Consider the following 13,931-nt stretch of genomic DNA (forward strand, 5'->3'; position numbering starts at 1 on the left):
ATTTATCTTGAAAGAAGCATGTCATTCAAGTGCCTGAGCCTTCATAAAAGAACACTATTATCTCTGCTGACTATAAAACATTGGCCTCCATGGAAGTAACTGTTGGGTTTCTCTCAAAAGATTAGTTTTGCATGGCCCATAGATAAGATATGAGGAGTTGTGCAACTATACTCTTCCATTTCCTTTTTGTTATTTTATCTAACACCCTGAAGCCGAGTTCTGCATTTTGAAGATAATCATCTTAACAATGAGATACAATGTGTCTCCTTGAGTAAAATGAAAAAGGAAGAACTGAGATGATAGCTTGTGAAATGTTTACTTGATAAAACTTATTTATCTTATGAAGGAGGAAAAAGGGCAAGAGGGAAGACCCAGCCGAGAGTGATTCATAAGCTTATAGTACAGTCAGAAAATAACAGCTCTCTTGAATTCTGGAGTAGTTAGTCCTTTGATGAATCTGGAGGAAACTGTACGTGAATCATTCTGATAGTGAGTTACCTATTGAAAATAAAATAGTCATGAAAAATATCAACAAATTGCAGAATAGAGTGGAAAAGGAGGCTTGCATTCCTCTTTTTGACAGCAACTGCAAAAGCTATTTAGTTGAGTTAGATCTAAACAGAAGGAAAAGTCCCAGATACTAAAAAAAAATAAGTGGGATTAGTTTGCCTAGCTATATTGAAAACAGAAATGTGCCCTCAGAAAAGGTCACTTCTCCTCTGAATTTCTTTGCAGTTTGTAGTTACAAATTGTCTGAAGGGATGTCTGAGGGTGGAGGAGGTTACACAAAGTGGAAATGCAGTGATGTTGACCTTTCATAGGCCTTGAACATGATTTTTTTTACATTTGATCTTAGCCACCAATATAAATATATATATATATATTCTAGGCGTGGTTGTCAAAATGTATCTGCTTAGGGAAACACTTGGAGTTAATTGTCCTCAGAAATTAAGTTTTCCATAGATTTGTTGTTTTGTATAGTCATGTTTTTAAATCCTTTTTTTCCTCTTTTGGAAGATATGGTATTTTCCCTGCAGAGCCTCGGTGGCTCAGTGGTTAGAGTGCAGTATGCGGGCTGCTTCTGCTGTAGCCAGCTGCCTGAAATTTGGCAGATCAAATGGCAGATCCAATCTCACCGGCCAATATGCTGACTCTGTAAACCACTTAGAGGGGGCTGTAAGGCACTATAAAGCAGTATATAAGACTAAGTGCTATTGCTATTGCTATTATCTATCTGGCACTTTGCCAAATCTACAAGATTTCTTAAAGATAATATTTTAATCTATAGTCAGTATCAAAGAAGTAGTGCAAAATCAGAAGATGTAGAGATAGCTTGTCCATAGAATTGCCAAGAATCAGTAGGACTGAATGGATAACATCATCATCACAGCCAGTATACCATCATTTTTTTCAGCACCCTAGGATACAATTTATCCTGCTAGAGAAGTGACAATTTTAAACATTAATTTGTGAACTTCAACTCCCAGAATTCTCCTGTGAAGGTTGAGAAACCCTGTCATAGAGATTTAAATTCATTCAATTTGTTTGTGTCCTTCCTTGTTAATCTATTTCTCTTTTCATTTCTGTATAGCATCCTTTCTCCCAGATCTTTTTTCTAGTAGCTACATTGGCTTCTGTCCTTGATTGTCATCTCACTGGAATTGTTTGCAAATGTGCTCATTTTAAAGTGTCCTTCCTAAAGAACTGCCAGCTATCTTGATCTCCTTTCTCCATTAGCTGCTTCTCCAGGAGAATCTTGCTTATTATTGCTCTGATTACAATCATGCTTCTGAACAGCAAAGCATGTTTAATGTCACTTCCCATAAAAATAATTAACATCAGTGTAATACAGTCACTTTCCCACAAAGTTTCTGTTGATCCAGGCTTCTCTAATGTTTAGTATCAAGTCAAGGATAACTGGTCCTCTAATGTGTTTCTCCACACTCTATAAGTTATAAGCAAATTATAAGCAAGAAAGTTATAAGTAAGACAAATCAGACATTTCCTAAAGGGATCATGTATAATTTAGCTTTTCTCAAAAAAGATTAAGGGAAAACCAGAACTTTAACATGAACAAATTTGAAACTGACATGAGGTCTCAAAACATCCATAATAAAATAATATAAGCCGATATATTTTCTCTACTTACTGCATATAGAAATGGGGCTGCATTGGATTTTCCTCTCATCCTGAAGTGTGCTGTATTTTTCTTGCAAAAGCCATATTGCTTCCAGAAAAGAAAAGAAAAAAGAAAAAAATCTGGTAAGCTAGTAAACTCCTTCCAGAGTATTTAAGCTCAGTGGAGAAGTTTGTGCCTAAACTTAACAAAATCTCCCTCCTAGACTGCTCGCTGGACATGAAAAATGAAAATTACAGACTCTTTTGTGCATATTCTGATCCAACAAAGATTTTGAAGAGCCCATTTCAGTATTAAAAAATAAAACCATATGGGAGAGGGCGGAGCTGGCATCGCGATGATACGGCATGTGATCTTGGAGATCTGGGATTGCTGCCGATATCTTTGCTCCTGGACGGCCCAAATGGATCTAAACAGTCCCGAAGAGATGGTGAATGTAAAGAGTGCATCCTGTCAATCCCAGGGATACTGCAAAGTCCCTGGTAGATCCAGGAGAAGCTCCTTTTGCCAGCAGCAAAGAGGCAGCCATTAAAGCTGCTGAAGTTGGGACAGCTCCGAAACAAAAGAGAATAGAAAGAAAAAGTGTGCCGGTTTGGTGAGAAATTTTTCTTTACTTTAAGACTTGAAAGGACACCCTAAGGAAAAGAAAAAATCTGTAAAATCTTAGACAGAAGTAATTAAGCAGCAATTTTAAACGGGAAGTCAAATTAATATTTTTTTCGTTCCTGGACTTTTTATATATGATCTTTTATTTTGAAACTGGATGGATTTTTTTCTACCTACTTTTTCTCTTTTGTCTTTTCTCCTTTTTGACTTTATAATATTTTAGGCTAGAGACTCTCTTTTAGTCTTTTTTTAAAAATATCTTTTTTCCTTTTTAATTAATTTTTATTATATCTTGTTTGGAAAAAGAGGGGCAAAGTGAAAGCAGAGGAAACTTTGTAACACTGCCAACTAGAGGCTTGGAAATATTGTATCTCTTTTTTTTCTCTTGACCAGACAAAGCTGAGAAAGAATTGAGACTTCTTTTCAAGGACTTTGAGCCTGTTTGATAAGATGGAGGGAAGAGCATGGGAGAGTATTATTGCAGCTGTTCTTCTGGGTTTCTATCCATAGCTGGAGTCTGGTGTTGAAGTTTATAGGAAAAAAAGATGATAAGACTCTAAGGAAGAGAGTTATAAAACTTAACAAAAGCCTTGGAAAACTAAATAAGGTGCAGTGTGCTCTTTTTCCTTTTTTTTAAGCTGGGGTATTTCTTACTTTAACAAACCCACTCCTTATTAGCTTATTTTTTGTAATAGCTATTCGGATCTTTGACTTTTGGGAACTTGCCTTTGTCTTTTTCTTTTGCTTTTGGAGTTTAATTTCTACTTTTGTATTCCATTTTAAAGGACAAATATTAGGATCAATAATCTCTTTTTTTTTTAAGGGAGTAGTCTTTTTTTCTTTTTTCCTTTTCCCTCTCTTGTTTTTTTTTTTTTTAATTTATTTTTTACATTTTTTTTTTGTGGCTTTTTTTATTGTATACCTTTTCATACCTGAGACTTTTTAATTGGATTAAGGTGTTGAAGAACTTGAAGAATTTCTTTTTTTCTTCTTTAGTTTTTATGGGGTTTTTTTTTCTTCCTTTTTTGAGTCTTTACTGCTAATTGGATTAAGGTATACAAGAACCTGAAGAAACCTTTCTTTTTTTATCTTGCTTCTTTTTTTCCAATATTTTTACTTGGAATTACAATTAGTTACTACATGAGTGGATTAAGGTCTAGAAGAACCTGAAGATTTTGAATTATCTGAAATGAGCAAAAAACTAGCGGTGGCTCTTCAGTTCCTACTTCTTTCTCTTCACCATCTGGAGGACAACGTTCAATACAGACAATGTTACAACAAGAAAAAGAACAAGAAAAGGTGACACTGCAGATGATAATGCAAGCAATTCAAAATATACAAGCAAGAACAGAGAATATTGAAAAAAGAATAGAAAAAACTGATGAAAAGGTGGAGAATACCCAACAAATGATGATGAAATATGATGAGAGATTCCAAAAAAATTGAAGAAGAAGATAAACAAAGAGATAAGAAGATTGGAGATATTGACGGCAGATTAACTGTGGTTTGTAGAGTTGTAATTGCAGGAATGTTCCAAGCTCGGATGGCAAACCTCAGATAAAGAATGTTTCCAAGCAAATACAACTCAGGCAAACAAAGTCACTAATCTATGGATAAAGGAGGATTAGAGAGGGGAAGTAGACATATGTTAGACTTTAACTAGAGATAATTAATTGTATGGATTACTGTACTAAACAGTAACGAAAGTTAAGCAGTAACCAAAGTTAACCAATGATGGAAGATAACTAAAAATGTATATAAATGCAAGACTATACTCCAATAAAGTTCATCATCATAATTCAGTTGTTCATGATCAAACAACTCGACTGCTTCGTCATTACAACAAGTGGTGCTCGAACAGGGACCCTCTTACTTCGTCCAGCAAGGATTTGGTGCACCTTCAACCCTTTGTGGTTTCTTCAACCTTTTGGTTTCTGTAAGTATGGGGTCTTTGCTTTCTGAGGAACAAAGGAAGCATGTAGATGAATTAGGATATTTGTTGAAGAAAAATAATACTGAGGTACCACAGAGAAATCTCTTAAGGCTGGTCCAGGAGATTGCAGCTCAGTGCCTATGGTACCCAGAAAAGGGGTCTTTAAAATTAACTGATTGGGAACGTATAGGGAAAACATTGCATACTGAACCTCGAGCAAAAATAGAAGTTTTGCATGTGTGGCATTTATGTAGGCATGCAATTGAAACATTTGGTCACAATGAACTTTCTCTTTTAACACCTCCACCTTCACATTATATTAATGCTGTCATTTGTCCCCCTTCTTCACCTGAATATATGTCGTCAATTCCCCCAGCTCCTGCAGATACAGGGCAAAAGCCTCCTGACTCTATTGTTCAGTCTTCTTTTCAGAAAATGGTAGAGACTTGTAAAAGGGATGCCTCTATCTCAGAATTACTGTCCGTTTGTCCAGTACAATATCATCCTGATCAGGATTTTTCCGGTTTGTCAGCTTCGCTAGCGGCAGGGATTCGCGATCTCCGCGATCCCTGTTGCGCTAGCCGTTTTGGTGTCTCCGATCCAGACGGGTTTGGAGGCTAAGGCTGCTCTGCAGGGGCGGCTGAAGATAGGGGGGATCCGGAGAGGGGTTTGGGGGTGCTGCAGACCCCCTCCCCGCCCGGCAAAACCCCCTTTTCTCAAGACGGTGCAGCGGCGGTCCGTAATGGCCGCCACAAAGAAGCCGGCAGCTGGGTAAGAATGTGCAGGAGGAAGAGGAGAAAGTTTTTTAAAGTGAAAGTTTTCTTGGCTGACCCAGGACTTTAAGACATATTTAACATCCTGAAAATTATGGCTTTCTGAATGATACTTTCCAGAAGAGAATATAAGCGGCAATTTTGAGGTGCTGAAAGGAAAGTTTACTCTCCTTCCCTATGGAATCAACAAATGGATATTGAGAAACTTGTCTTTTTATAGAAAGTTAAAACTTGCCTTCTGTGATAAGTGGGAAGGGAGAGAGGATATATATATATATATATATATATATATATATATATATATATATATATATATATATATATATATATATATATATATATATATATATATATATATATAAAGATCTGTTGGAGTGAGATGCCTTAAGGATTTGAAGACTGAAATTTATTGTAATAAGGCTTTAAAATACAGATTTGGTCGTTTTTTTTGATTGATACTGCCCCAGGAAGAGAAAGTGAGAATTTTGTTTTGGCTTGGACTGAGTGGTGACTTTGGGATTTTGGGACTGTTCTAACTTTTGAAACATCTTGGTTGTTGTAAGAAGGAAGAGGAAAAAAAGAAAAGAAAAGATTTATAATGGCTTTTTCCGTTGAGGAACTGAGAAAAGAATATGAGCAAACAAAAAGAGAGGGCAAGGACGCTGTAAAGGAAGCTTTTCTCTTTTTAGAAATGGCGCTTGCTATTTATCAACAAACACAACAACAGATGGAGGCAGAGGAAGAGGAAGAGGAAGAGGAAGAGGAAGAGGAAGAGGAAGAGGAAGAGGAAGAGGAAGAAGAAGAAGAAGAAGAAGAAGAAGAAGAAGAAGAAGAAGAAGAAGCCATCTTTGATGAATCTCAAAATTTAATTAAGAAAGAGAGGAGAAAGAGAGGAAGGAAAATGAAGGACTTAAGATTTAAAAAAACATCCAAGAAAGAGAAAAATAAGATGCAAAATCAATATAATGCTAGAAAACAAAAGAAAAAAGGAAAACAACAGAGAAGGGAAGCTAACAAGGCAGAGGCTAGGAGAAGGCGGGGTAGAAAGGCCTGGTGGGAGAAGAAAGAAAGGGAAAAGGTGGAGAAAAGCCACAAAGCTTTGAAACCAGATGGGAAAAGAGGAATTTTTTTTAGGGACAAAGGGTAATGTATAATTTGTTTTTTAAAAAAAAGATTCTGCAAGGTTCATAAGATGGTATTGTAGCATTTGTATTAGAAATAGAAAATTAGAATGGTTTAAGAGTTAATAAGAGATTAAAATATTGAAATGTTTAGTAATGTATTTAATCATTTTGAATTTATTATCTTTCTTTTTTTAAAATTAGTAGATAGAATGTACCAAGCAGAATCAGATTGGGTATTAGGTGTTATTTTAAATGTTAATTTAGGGGGATGATAGAAAGGCATCATACTCTGATTAGTGATTTCAGGAGAAACTCTTTTTTCTTTTTACTATAGGGAATGAGACAAATGGATAATAAAGAGTGGACAAAAGATACAAATATAATGACTTAAATTAAAATGAATTAAATAAGATAGAATTAAGAAGAGTGAAATGTGTGGAGAAGCTAATTTAGAAGATATAGAATGGTAAATAAAATAGGTAATGGCATGTAAGATGAGCATGAATATAATTGAAGTCCATGTAGAGAGAGGTTTCTGGGGCCAAGTTACTTTCCTAAAAGATCTTTTACATTTTTGTGTTTTGTGTGTTTATGTATGTGGGAGAATTAATAAAACCTTGCAGGAATATAGAATGAGAATAATGGTAACCAAGTCAGAGAGAAATAGATGATAATTATAAATTGGATAAATATAGAGAAAAATAATAATAGTGAAATTGGATGAGTAAAGAGTAATAAAGAGAAATTGGATAAGAGATATTTGTATGCTCATATGGAAATGGTTTAAAACGGAACTATATTGTATAAAATAATGTTTTATTTGACACGTAAAATTTATAATGGAAAGAGGTTCATGTACTAATGGTTAATGATGGTTTGTTTGTCTTTAAAATTAATAAAATTTGTTTAAAAAAAAAAATATCGTCCTGATCAGGGGCCACAGCTTGGACTGCAAGTAGCAGAATGGGAGGGTCTGCCTTATCAGATCTTAAGAGAGTTAAAAAAGACAGTTACAGACTATGGGATTAGTGGTAATTTTACAAGAGAACTTGTAGAAGGAATAAAAAATGATTATACAATGATCCCCAAAGATTGGAAGCAAATATTTCGCATGATTTTAACATCCATGCAATATGTGGTTTGGGAGAGTGAATATATGAGACATGCTCAAGCTGCTGCTTTGTAAGATTTGGGATCTATTCTATCAATGGTTAGGCAATAAAACATGGTAATGAAATACATAGATTTTTAAAATATAATGAATATATAAAGATGTATTATTTTTATTATATCTACAAAATGATTATAGGATAGATTTGAGATGATAATATGAACTGCTATAAAACAAATTAAATAAAATATGGATTGCCTTGTAAAACATGAATAATACTATAGTCAAATGATTGGTTAACAATGATATTAATGTATTTAGGAATATTTGATTGACAATACAAGAACATATACAATGTAATTGTAAGTGAAGACTATGAAGTGGAAGCACAAAACAATCTGTAAACCAACCGACACACTATATGTACATATATGGAAGATGGCTTGATGGTTTTATGTTTGTTTGTCTATGTTTGTCTTAAAAAACAATAAAACTTAAAACATTTTTTTTTAATGTAGCAGTTTTGGCACTAAAAGAAATACTAAGATATTTCTAGATTAAAAAACACAGCAATTTAAAACAATTATGTTATTATTTAAAAGAAAATCCAACAGAACTTCTTTTCTATTTTTAAAGAAGAATGATAAATAAAAATATTAGCCCCAGAATTATTTTTTTAACAAATTCTCTAAGGTACACTAGATGTAAAATAAGGATGACACAGAAATAAAAAAGTAGAGAGCAAGATGTCTACTGATCCTTAATATAATATCTTATGCTACCTTTCAAAGACACTTTGAGAGTGTCTATCTTTTTTTTAAAGGACAAAAGGAATCAAAGCAACAGGATGGAACTTTTATGTTTCCCAAGGCCTCCTAACAAAAGATAATAGGAAAATATTCCTGCTAGGCATTCACCACAGGGATTTTTCTTCTGCAAATTGAAATAGGAATTTAATTTTAAATAAATAGAATAATTTTCTTCCCGTACTTATATACATGTAGAGATATGTTATGATTTTTCTCAGCTTGTTTGATTCAGATCTTGATGCAGTTCCTCCGTGAAACTGGCTGAAGTCTGAAAGCTGCATTGGGACCACATCAATATTGTTACATCAATGGAAAAACTGTATTTCATTATACGTCTCCATCGGTTTGTAACAAGGAAAGTTAATAAAATATCACAAAGGCTAATTAGGGAGTGTTGTACTAACTCTTCGCACAAAAATAATATTTCTTATTTTTTAAAAAATAATAATGAACAGTTGGCATATTTTATATCTAAAAATATTTGAATGCAGTGAATGTCAATTAGAGGAATGAAATAGCCGTACATAGCTGAACAACCTGAGGCAAAAACATGCAAACACATTTAACAGGAACAAATGTTTCTTTCCAACTAAATTTAAATCTTAAATAGGATATTTACATGCATAAAACTGATCTATATTTGGTGTAGTGATTTGTAGTATTGCAGTTTGGAAGTACTGACAGAAACCTCTTGCAGCAATTGTATTTAGGTATTCCAGATTTTAAATACAATTACAAGCCATGTCTTACAGTTTTCGTGGTATGGACAGAGGACACAAATAATAACTTACACTTTTAGTCCAATCAAAGACGGTGTCCATAATGGGTGGTATTACTTTGAGTCTAACGGTCAAAGGGGAACAATGTTCAATAAGTATTATTGCAAAGATCAATAATGCTAGGTAACTATTAATATTCAAGAAATCCAAAGTTGCACAGATCAAAGGAAGGACAAGATATTTATGAAGTATGGCAAGGAAAGGGCTATAGGAGTATGTAATGACTTGTACAGCTTTTGGAGTTCAGGGTAGTTTAATAAGTGATGAAAATGGGGAATATGAGGCAAATGTGGATAATGAAGAGCAAAACTATTTTATAATTTCTGTTTTAGAAAACAGTAAAACTTGGATCTTGAAAAGAATCTAAGGAAAAAATATATACAGTACTTGGACCATATTGTGATAGGGATCAAACTAGATACAGGTAGTCATTAATTTACAAAGGCAATTGGGGCTGCAACTTCCATCACTAAGCAATGTAACCATAAAGTATGAGCACATTATTTAGTGACAAAAACCCCTGCAATGCTGGTTGCCATTTCTAATTGAATTTCACAGTCAATGCAACTTCATGCAGGTTTCCTAAAACCAAAAGCAGTTGCCAAGAGGTACAGCATGACTCAAGGAGAGTGCACAACAGTGTGTGAGAGGTGCAAGCACAAAAGGGTTGGGAAGAGTGCATTGGTGAGGGAGGCTTAGCCAAGCAACTTGCAACCTTCTCTATCAGATTTCCCATCAACTTCTGAGGAAGCTGGAAGCGAAGATTGCAAATGGCAATCACATTATCATTGGTAGCTTGGCAACCAGTCATAAGTGCAAAGAGATAGTTAAGCACATAAATTGCAATCACATGATTGTAGGGGTGTTAAGATAGCTGTAACTCTAAGGACTGGTCATAACCACCATTCATTCAGCACTGTTTTAACTTGGAACAACCACTTATCAAATGGTCATAGGTTGGACACTACCTGTTTTATATAAGACATCTCTTATTAGGAACTTATGAAGTATGCTGCGAAACTATTTGGTTTTATTGGTTAATATTGACTTTAAAAGAACTGAGAATTAAAATTAGCTCAAGAGTTAAATAGCACTGATCACTGATTTCATACTTGTCTCATAAAATTGTTAGGTAGAAAGTTACTGAAATGGTCAACACACTTCAATCACCTTATCAAGGAATCAGTTGCTGATTCTATTTCAAGAATACAATTAACTCCTGCCTGATCCAGGGAAAGAACATCAATGATTGTTAGTTATAGGTTTCAAAAGACTAAAGAATTTTGAACAATATGGTTCTCTAGGATTTCCTGAAGTTCCCTTATGCCTAGAAATAAAGTAAGCAATTAAAATCCTTACAGTGCTCTTATTTTCCCAAAACTATAGCAACACGGAGAGGGACAATAATAGTTCGTAACATCACTTTTTCTGAGTAGCACTTTAATTTTCTACAAGATAAGTGGTTTTTATTTCTACTATCTAACAGAAAAAAATTTTTTTTGACTTAATCAAAAGAAGTTTGCAGATACTTCTTTTAATTTAACAATGAATGAATGTGCACTGGAAAAAAGTCTTAGCCATTTTTCTCTGGAACAAAATGAATGTATGTGGAAGTCCTGAGCCACAGTCTCTGGATGATATCAAGAACAGCATAAAACACAGATAAACCTTCCCCTCAAACACACACAGGATGGCATGTTGGCTCAGTAGTTAAGAAGCTGAAGTTGCCAGGAAAGCCTGCAGCCCAGGTTCGACACCATGCGATAGGGTAAACTTCCATCCTCACTCCAGCTCTTAACCAATCGAGCAGTTCAAAAGCATGCAAATGCAAGTAAATATTACAGGTACCACTTCAGTGTTTTGTTTCACAAGCAAGTAGGAGCACACCATGACTGAGAATTCAGTATGTTTTTGCTGAGTATGAAAGTAATTTCAAATATTGTTGGACAGAAAAAAAAAACAAGAAGCCATATTTCTTCAGGAAGATAAAGTATACCATAGTGATGCAAAACTATCTCTAGCATTAGTTTTTGAATTTTTTTTAACTTCTTACATTTTAAATAACTTGGCAGCACTTTTTGGCTTAAGAGAGGCTTCAGAAATCATTTCATAAATAAATAATACCATCCTTTATTCCAGTGGTAGGATTCAAATTTTTTTTACTACCAGTTCTGTGGGTAAGGCTTGGTGGGAATAGCAGGTGAAAGATGCTGTAAAATCTCCAGTCAGAGGTGGTATTTGCTGGTTCTCCGAACTACTCAAAATTTCCCCTACCGGTTTCCAAGACTGGTCAGAACCTGCTGAATACCACCTCTGTTTTATTCATTGGTATGGAGAATTGCCTGTCGTTAAGTTGTAGTATTACAGTGTTGCTGCTAAATACTGAACTGCAGTTTTCTGAACTGCACCATTTATAGCTTCTAATAAAGAAACTGTTGGTTTTATAATTGTTTAATATGAAGCTTTTTATGTTAATATCATGATTATATCAGATTAGGACTTTAGTATAAAATAAGTATCAGAAAATGCACATGGACTAGGAGATTTTAGAAAAAATCAGCATAGTCACTATCAGTATCAATAATGCAGCTGTAGAGGTGGTCGACAGTATTAAGTATCCGGGGGTGCAGATAACTAACAATCTTAACTGGTCTCTCCACGTCATGTTTAGTGAACCATGCATACCAGAATGTGTATTTACTATGTCGGATGAGGAGGGTACATCTTTCTCCTTCTGTCCTGACCACTTTTTACAGAGGCACAATTGAGAGCATTTTAACAAACTGCATCACTGTTTGGTTTGGTAGCTGAAGTGCCTCGGAGAGAAAGTCCACTCAGAGAGTATAAGGAGAGCTGAGAAGATTACAGGAAGTTTGCTTCCTGTCATTCAGGATACTGCTTATAAGTGCTATGTGCTTAGAGCTCAAAGCATTGTTAGAGACCCCACACACCCACTCCAAGGTCTGTTTCTGTTGCTCCCCTCTGGGAGGAGGTTTCAAAATATTTCTAGAATGTTGCCAGATTCTGTAACAGCTTTGTTCCCTACACCATCCATCTGGTAAACTTGCAAGATTCATTTTTCTCACCATGTACATTTTATACATCGTAACTAGATTGTGTTGTTTCTCCGTGTCATATAATATAGGTGGGTATATACATAATTTTGTATTTATTTATTTATTTATTTTCTCATGTTTATTGTGTACAGTATATTGGGGGTGGTGACCCTTTGAGACCTGTATGCAAGAAAATTTCAATTTAATGTATGCCGATTAGTGTAGATTCAAAGTGACAATAAAGTTATTCGAATGCTTCTGTTATAATTTTATTAACATTTCACACATAAATTATTTGAATCAGATATAACTTTACCTAGATTAGATTCATTCAAGTCAGAGGAATCTTAGTCACTGCAATTAACTTATCCCACTTATTTCCCTAGGTCTAACTTAATCATGGCTACATTTGAATCTACCCCAAGGTTTTCAGTGAAGATGAATCAAAAATAAATTTGGTAACCACATGGTAAATCTTAATTGATAAACTTGTCCTAATCTGATTTTATCAATCTTTATAAAATGAAATAATGGTTTATTAAGCTTGATCAAAGTGACATCACTGTTAAAAATAAGTGTTTCTTTGGTTTTTTGCTTGCAAATACTTTGTGAAAGTTGGAGCTAAGCAGTTCTTCCTTTTTTGTGATCTTAGCACAGATTTGAATAAGGCTGGTTTGACATCAGTGGTACAGTATGGGATATTCTGTTGATATGGAAGCTGCTCTGCATACGTTTTTGGTATTATAACTTTCTACAGCACCATAATCCATGAAAGCTGATCCTAAACCTTAGCATCTGATGGTGTACCATACACCAGCAGATAATCCCATTGTAAACAGTGACTCACTCTTGTATATAAAACAGGATTAGCATTTCATATTTCCAAGGTAAGCCTATTTTATTCTGCCTGGCAAAGAGAAGGTTTATGGATTGGGAGGTCACTTCCCTCATGAATTCCAATAGTTACAAAATATCAGACAGTATTTTGTTTTTCTGTCAAGAGTATCTGGTATGCAGGATGGTGGGCAATTTAATATTAGAAATTCAAATTTGTTTATAAACAGCCTTTTACTATAATGAGATCTGTATATCTAGCCATCTAGTGATTACAATATTCCAAATTGAGGACCTGAGTGCCTATCTACATTTGGGATAATTAATTAATGTCAACTATGTTTGCAGCATTGATAGACTTGGTGGAGTATCCAGAAGAGTCAAAAATAACAATTACAAAGAATTCAACTAAAAACAATATAAATGAATGAATGAATGAATGAATGAATAAATAAATAAATAAATAAATAAATAAATAAATAAATAAATAAATAAATAAATAAATAAACAAACAAACAAACAAATAAATAAATCCTTCATACACACCCAGCCCAGCCCAAGGGGACACCCAAGTTACAAGCTAACAATTTTTGGGAAAGTGCAAGTCTATCTAAGATATTTAGTAACTTATAGGAATTTAATCCTGGGGAAATTATTTTGTTTATTTTGCCCCTTCCAGACCCTGGTAGCCCCCAGATACAGTTTAAAATTTTGAGTGTATGTCCAGTTTTATTTGGTGAGCAGTAGTATAGCAGACTGTTGTCAGCAT

The sequence above is a fragment of the Notechis scutatus genome, chromosome 2 (genome assembly GCF_049901735.1).
Source record: "Notechis scutatus isolate UNSWTSFEM ecotype Mainland chromosome 2, rNotScu1.2, whole genome shotgun sequence".
In the NCBI taxonomy this organism is placed as follows: Eukaryota; Metazoa; Chordata; class Lepidosauria; order Squamata; family Elapidae; genus Notechis; species Notechis scutatus.